The 6,415-nt window shown below is 44.2% G+C and overlaps 1 protein-coding gene across 3 annotated transcripts in view; it reads left to right on the top strand.

Annotated features, from left to right (window-relative positions):
- The first annotated feature begins 1,400 nt into the window (after positions 1-1,400).
- Positions 1,401-6,415, top strand: part of GEMIN8 (gem nuclear organelle associated protein 8) — an 18,778-nt gene continuing 13,763 nt past the window's right edge. Inside the window, exons 1-2 of one of the 3 annotated variants that reach the window (XM_040634292.1) lie at positions 1,401-1,740; positions 5,284-5,401. The gene's annotated coding sequence lies outside the window, so the exon portion shown is untranslated. Of the gene's footprint in view, positions 1,741-5,283; positions 5,414-6,415 lie in introns of all 3 variants that reach the window. The other 2 variants (XM_040634296.1, XM_040634286.1) reach the window with 2 other exon arrangements.

Raw genomic sequence — 6,415 nt, forward strand, 5'->3', positions numbered from 1 at the left:
CCCCCTGGTATCTTAACCCTCTTCTCTCTTTCCTTCCTCTCCTGATGTGGTTTCTTCCCTAAGGCAGAGAGTCCACCAGGACCAAATGATTTATCAGCCTCATTCCATAGCTGACTTTGCCCCGAAGACACCACACTCCTACCATCCTCTTCCCATCCTGTCCATAGAGATCTCATTCTTACCATATCCATTTTCTGAACAGGGGAGGAAGAATCTCATCTAAAATAACCCCCTTCAATACATACACCTTTTCCGGCCCTTACCCTTGCTTTATGTTCTTCATATAACCAAGATGTACAACGACATTATTTACCTGTTCATTGTCCATGTTGTACTCAACAGAGTGTTACTTTTATGACAAAAACTGTCTTGTTCACCACCGTATAACTGGTAAATAGAATACCAGAATCCAATAAAAATATATATGATGCGTGGGACATATGTCATTTCAAATGTTCTAGCAGTCACATTAAGAAAGGAAAAAGAGAAAGGTGAAATTAATTTTGATCTCAGTTTATTTAACCTAAACAGTCTTTCCCTAACATTTTATCACTAGTAAAACGAGGTATTTTACATTCTTTGTCTCATACTAATTCTTCAAAATCCACTGTGTGATCTATCCTTCCAGCTCACCTCAGTCCAGACTCCACAAGCTCTCAACAGCCACATGCGTCTGGGGGCGTGCAATGGACGGTGCAGAACCAGAATAAGCCCAGACACAGTCGGCAGCCAGTACATACTTGTTAATCTTCTATACTGTTTAATTCTTCTGTAATATAGGAATATTCATGCCAAGGGTAGAGCCTAATTGACTTAGCCATTTGCTCTTATTAGGCACTTAAGTGTTTTCGTTTTCACTTTTAAAAATAATTCTGCAATGAACATCCGGTTTAACGTGTTTTTCTTTGGAACAAATTCCCAGAAGTGAAAATTTTAAGACAAAAGTACGCCCTTTTAGGGCTCTTGCCCCGGTTTGCCAAAGTACCCCAGAAAGGATATACCACTTAGACTTCGGTGGATTTTGCTTGCTTATTAACGAATCCTCTGTGATGCTAACAGGGCTGATAATGCCTGTGATACAAATAATGTTAATAGGTACGAACTTTGGTCCGCTATATCGCACCAGGCACTGCACTGTGCACTAGGGATTATTCACATTTTATGGGCAAGAACCCAAGGCTCGCGAGGTTAATAAACTAAAAGCTATTTCCAAAGCCTGGGCGTGTCCTCCTGGGCCACATCCTCTAGCATTGCCACTTTAAAAGAGAGAGGAAAAGCTAACTAAAAACAAGACGAGGAAGATAAGAGAGCTGAGAGAAGGGCGAAAAGTCGACAGTCAAGGACTGGCCCAGGGACGAGGGTGGCGCAGAAACAACCCTCGTTTTCTCGGCACGCCACTCGCGTCAGCGGAGATACAGGTGCTCGACACAACGCGGCGACGCCGGAGCCTCGCCCAGACCTTCAGCCCACCAACCTCCTCCAGCCAATCCCCTACGCTCCGCCCCGGAAGGCGGGGCCTCATCTCGCGACAGTCCCACACGTGGCGCAGAACGCGGAGCGGACGTGGCGTCAGCGGCGGCGTGCGCGGACTTCCGGCGCGCAGTCACGTGATCCGCGCCGGAAGTGCATTTCTGGTCTCCCGGGCAACAGCCCCTCCCTCCCGCGCCCCCTCTGCCTCCTCACGGGAAATAGGCCCCTGCTCGCCCACCGCCCGAGATCCGCGAGCTACGAGCCCACGAGGTGACTCCGGGGACGGCTGGGTTTCCTTTGGGGAGTGAGGGAGGAGCCTGGAGGCCCCGGCGCCTGGCTTCCTCAGATGCCGGGAGAGCTGAGGGCTTTTCTGTCACGTTGTCGTAATTAGCCTCATCCCGCGGGGCGCGTGGGATTTCTAAATCATTGCTGGTTATTTGTGACAGGGGACTGGTTCCAGAGACTCTCAGCTGCCGTGCTTCGGAATCACTGGAGGACTTTTAAGAATTCTGATGCCTGGGCCCCCCCCCCATCCTAGACCAATTAAATTCGAATCTCTAGAAGTGGGGCCCAGGCATCGGTATTTTTATTAAACTCCCCCACGGGATTCTGAGGTGCTGAATAACAGTGTGTTAAGCCAAGTCTGGAAAGTGAATTCGGACTTTGGCTGTACAGCCCAGTATCTGAACAGAACGTAGCCCAGGGCACCCTCATCCTTGGAGGGATGTCTGGAATATTGGCCCGTCTACTCAAAACTTGGGGTTTTCTTTGTTTTTCCTCACACTCCTACCTCTGTGGGAGGTCAGAAATTTTGGTGGAAGTTATCTAGAGAACATTTGGCACCCGGGGTCTTTTATGCGCTTTACCTGTGGAGGTGGAGAGGGTCTTTGCCCACTTTTCTTCCTCAGTAATTAAGTGGAGTTGAACCAGGGACCGACAAAGTACTTTTTAGCTCTGAAATCCTGGGAGTTCCTTAGTACAAATCAAAAGGTTCTGAACAATATTATCGTTTTCAGGAATGAATTTTAAAGTTGTTTCATAGGCTAGGTTCTGTATTCAGCTGTTTTGCACCGTAAGTCAGAACATTATTAGAAAGTCTAAAGATTAATAACACTTCGGGGCTTATTTACTCTCAGGGTTTCCATGAATTGTGGGGTGGAGATAACATTTACAAATATAACTTATAAATACAGTTTATAACAGCCCCTTTGGGATAGCAGTGTCAAGAGATACCATATATTTTTAAAGATCATTGGTTAGTGACTTGGGGTAGGTATAACTGAAGACAGGTTCACAGTAAGGTATACAGATCTCCTCTGTGTTTATTGCTCTGCTGGGAAGGTATCTAAACTAAAGCTCCAGAGAGAAATTTTCATTCTAAAACTGTTTTACAAATGGTGAAGGATTATTTTGGTTTTTAGGACCAAGCATTTAAGGGTGGGGTGAGATGAAAAGGATGGGGGAAAATTGAACAATTCAGGCCAGAGTGGAGGCTGGAGAGATCACAAACTGGTGTAGAACTCTTGGACCTCTTCTCTCCAATAGGAAATCCAGCCATAGAACAGTTGGACAAGTGAAAAAAGAGCATAACTGTGGTTGATCAAAGATCGGATGAATTGAAAATAGTTTTGAAAACATACTAATGTATTTGTAGGTCTGCTTCCCGAAAAGATTTGGAGCTTTACGGTTACTTGAGTGACTAGCGACTCAGTTTATTTAGGGAAGGTAGAAAGAGGAGGAGGGACTATTTTCAGGAAACAACAATCTCACCAGCATCCAAAGGCAAGAAAATATAGCTATGGTTTTTATGCTGGAAGGAAAATAGGAAATTTAAAAGAAATTGATTGCAGAATCCATGCCTACAAGTAATCGATTAAATGAGTGGGACGTAGTGAGTGCCATATAAATTCAGAACACAACAGCAATTAAGTGGAATTACCATGTGTGTGTTTATAGAAGTAAACTTGAAATAAAGCTCCTGAAATCTGGTGGGCTTAACCACTTTAAACTAGTCATGGCTTTTGCTGATAGCCTCTGAACTTGTATAACCTGCCTGTACAACCCTTAGTCCTTTAGAGTCACGCTAGGTTTTATTTTGTGAGGGATACACTTGCTGTGAAGTGAACTTACCTGTTTCCTCGTTTGAGTTGTAGTACTGTTATGTCGTTTTTGTTATCCCGGTTTTCAACTCTCCCATTGTCTGCTGTGTTCATGAGTCAGAGGGTCATTTTGTTTTTGAGTGGCCTCATATTTCACTCAAGAGTTTGACGTTAGCCACATGGGGATTTGGTGAACTTGCAAATAAATCCACTCACAAATCCATCACCCAGCTGACAAATTAAACAATGCCATTCTGTGGGTGGAAGGTTATTTGTATTTTTTTTAAAAAAAGAAGAAAGCTTAATTACATCCTTTCAGTCTTTCTCCTTCCCCATGCTAGGCCTGCCTTTGTGACATTACTTGCAACTGCAACATCCAGAAGAGAGTAAATTGGGGTTTGGAGTTAAAGGAATGAAAAGGAAATAAAACTTTTTTGGCTCCCTCGCCCATCAGTTTTAACGATGGTTGTTACAGACAGAGAGGTGCGGGCTCTCTAAACTGGGTAGTATGTGCTCTTGCGGGAGGCCTGTGTCTGGCCATAAGACAGAGCCTGGACTCCTGAGGGTGGGAGGACATTCAGTCTTGAGCCATCTTTGTTGTCCACATTACCCAGCACAGACCATGCTAAGCCACAGGAGGGAGCCCACGAGGGCATCAAGCCAGTTGAAACTGCCATCAGGCAGCTGGGGGTGGCAGGCAGGAAGCAATGCTGTCAGAAAACCCTCCTTTTATTATCTTAGTTGAGGAAGTTCCTACTGGTATGTGCATTATTGGAAGACATCTTCTCTGATAGGGTTATTACTAAACATACAGAAATTCCTTAGAACCACACATGACTCATTTCATGTAATTTCCATTTTTCGTTGTACCTTCATTTATTTTGAGCAATTTCCAGCAGACCCCCTTCTACCCTGAACATATCCTGAAGGCCTAAATTAGATGTTACAAATGATGTGTTTGGTTCAGAGAACCAAATCACTGGGAACCTTCTCAGAAAGGTTTGACTTTAGGGGCTTCAGCCAGCATAACTTATGACTGACCTCCAATGTGTTTCTATGCAAAAATCAAAGCAGGTGAGTTTTCATGTATTTGGTTTTCAGAATTCTACTAGAAAAGGAGGGTAGAGAGGAAAATCCAGTTGCAGAGTGTACATTATCATTTGAGGGGAATTTGTGTTTTTATTTTATTCATTGGTTGCAATGACACATCCTAGATCCTGTATTTATAGGAATAGTAAAAAGAGTATGTACGCTGTCGCTACCTTTCAACAAAGTCACATTACTTATTTGTGGAATTTTTTAATAACTTGATGGAAATAGTTGGATTTTTTCCATCGAAAACGACAAAGCTGTTGTCTATTATTCCTCATGTATATTTATGCATTGAAAAATACATTTCCAGGATAAGCAGATTCGTTGAAGAATGAGTACATTTTTTAAGAAAGGCTATATGGGAAAATATATGGCTCAAGACCCGGGGCACTGTGTTGCCAGTGGGCCCCGGGCCTCAGCAGTGTTTCGTGAATGACCTCAGCGCTGTTTTTTTCCTTCCTTCTCTGGTGGTTGAGGACAGACAATGAATTCAGTCTCTGTGCTCGCCTGGGCTCAGCTGGGTAGTGACTATTATGCCATTGTGCTCACTGGGGAGGGCTGCCGGTTTGGTGGTACTGTGGATCCCGGCCTGCCCTGACATTGCCATTCTCTTTTCTTTCAGCTCCACCATTCCATTAGGAGAAAAGCTGCTGTTCAGTCCATGAAGACGTGTGCCGCAGAAGAGTAGGAGACACTCCCAGAGGTGGCGAATGAAAGAGAAAATTAAAGACCATTGAAAGGCATCTAAATCTGTGACTATAAGTTTGCTTTTCTTTGAACTGGTGGCTGAAAGTGTTGCTTTAATGTCTAGAATTAGTTTCATGTTGGCTTTTCAGAAACCCAGGCATATTTTTTAGGTCCTTAAGTTCTCTGTGTAGAAAGAGTAGCCAGTTTTAAAAAGTTAACAGGACCCATTCTTAGAGGAGGTTCTCGCCTTCCCTTAGGAGCTGAGGCACTTAGCAGGAAGGGACATGTATTCTTTCTTCCAGGGAAGAGACTCTGGGAGCTCTCTCCTGCTTCCCGTCTTTGTTGGGTAGCTGTCCAGCCCATGGCAGCTAGTAGGTTCTCCCATCAGAAATCATGGCACTACGTGTGCATTCTAAGCCTAGTTGATTGCAGGAGTTTGGTTTTTTTTTAAATTAAGTCTTTAAATATCTATGTAGATCTTTAAGAAATAGTCCAATTTCCTTATTTAGTCATGGAGACGATTCTTTTGTCCCAGATATTAGGAACTGGTCACCAAGATTGCTGGTGGTCATCATCACGGTTGTCTTGCTTCCCCTAGGCTTACTCCAGCCCTAATAATTTACGAGACGAGTGAGAATCACAGAGTTCCTCCATGCAGTGCCAGGTGGAGAGAGAGCAACAGTGAGAGCATGCTACGTGCCGAGAGCAGAGTCTGTGCAGCTGAACAATATGTTCACATGGAGCGGGCTGGCGAAGGATGGCCCACAGTTTGTTTTTGTTACTGCCCGGGTGCTAAGAATGGTGTTTACATTGTCGGAGGGTTGTTTTTAAATTTATTTATTTTTGAAGATTTTATTTATTTATTTGAGAGAGAGCGAAAGAGCACAAGCCGAGGGAGTGAAAGGCAGAGGAGAAGAAGAAGCAGACTCCCCGCCGAGCAGGGAGCCTAATGCGGGGCTGGATCCCAGGACCCCGGGATCATGACCTAAGCTGAAGGCAGATGCTTAACCAATTGAGCCAACCAGGCGCCCTGGGTTGTTTTTAAATTAAAAAAAAAAAAAAAAAAA

The sequence above is a fragment of the Ursus maritimus genome (assembly GCF_017311325.1).
Source record: "Ursus maritimus isolate PB19 chromosome X unlocalized genomic scaffold, ASM1731132v1 scaffold_X1, whole genome shotgun sequence".
Lineage (NCBI taxonomy): Eukaryota > Metazoa > Chordata > Mammalia > Carnivora > Ursidae > Ursus > Ursus maritimus.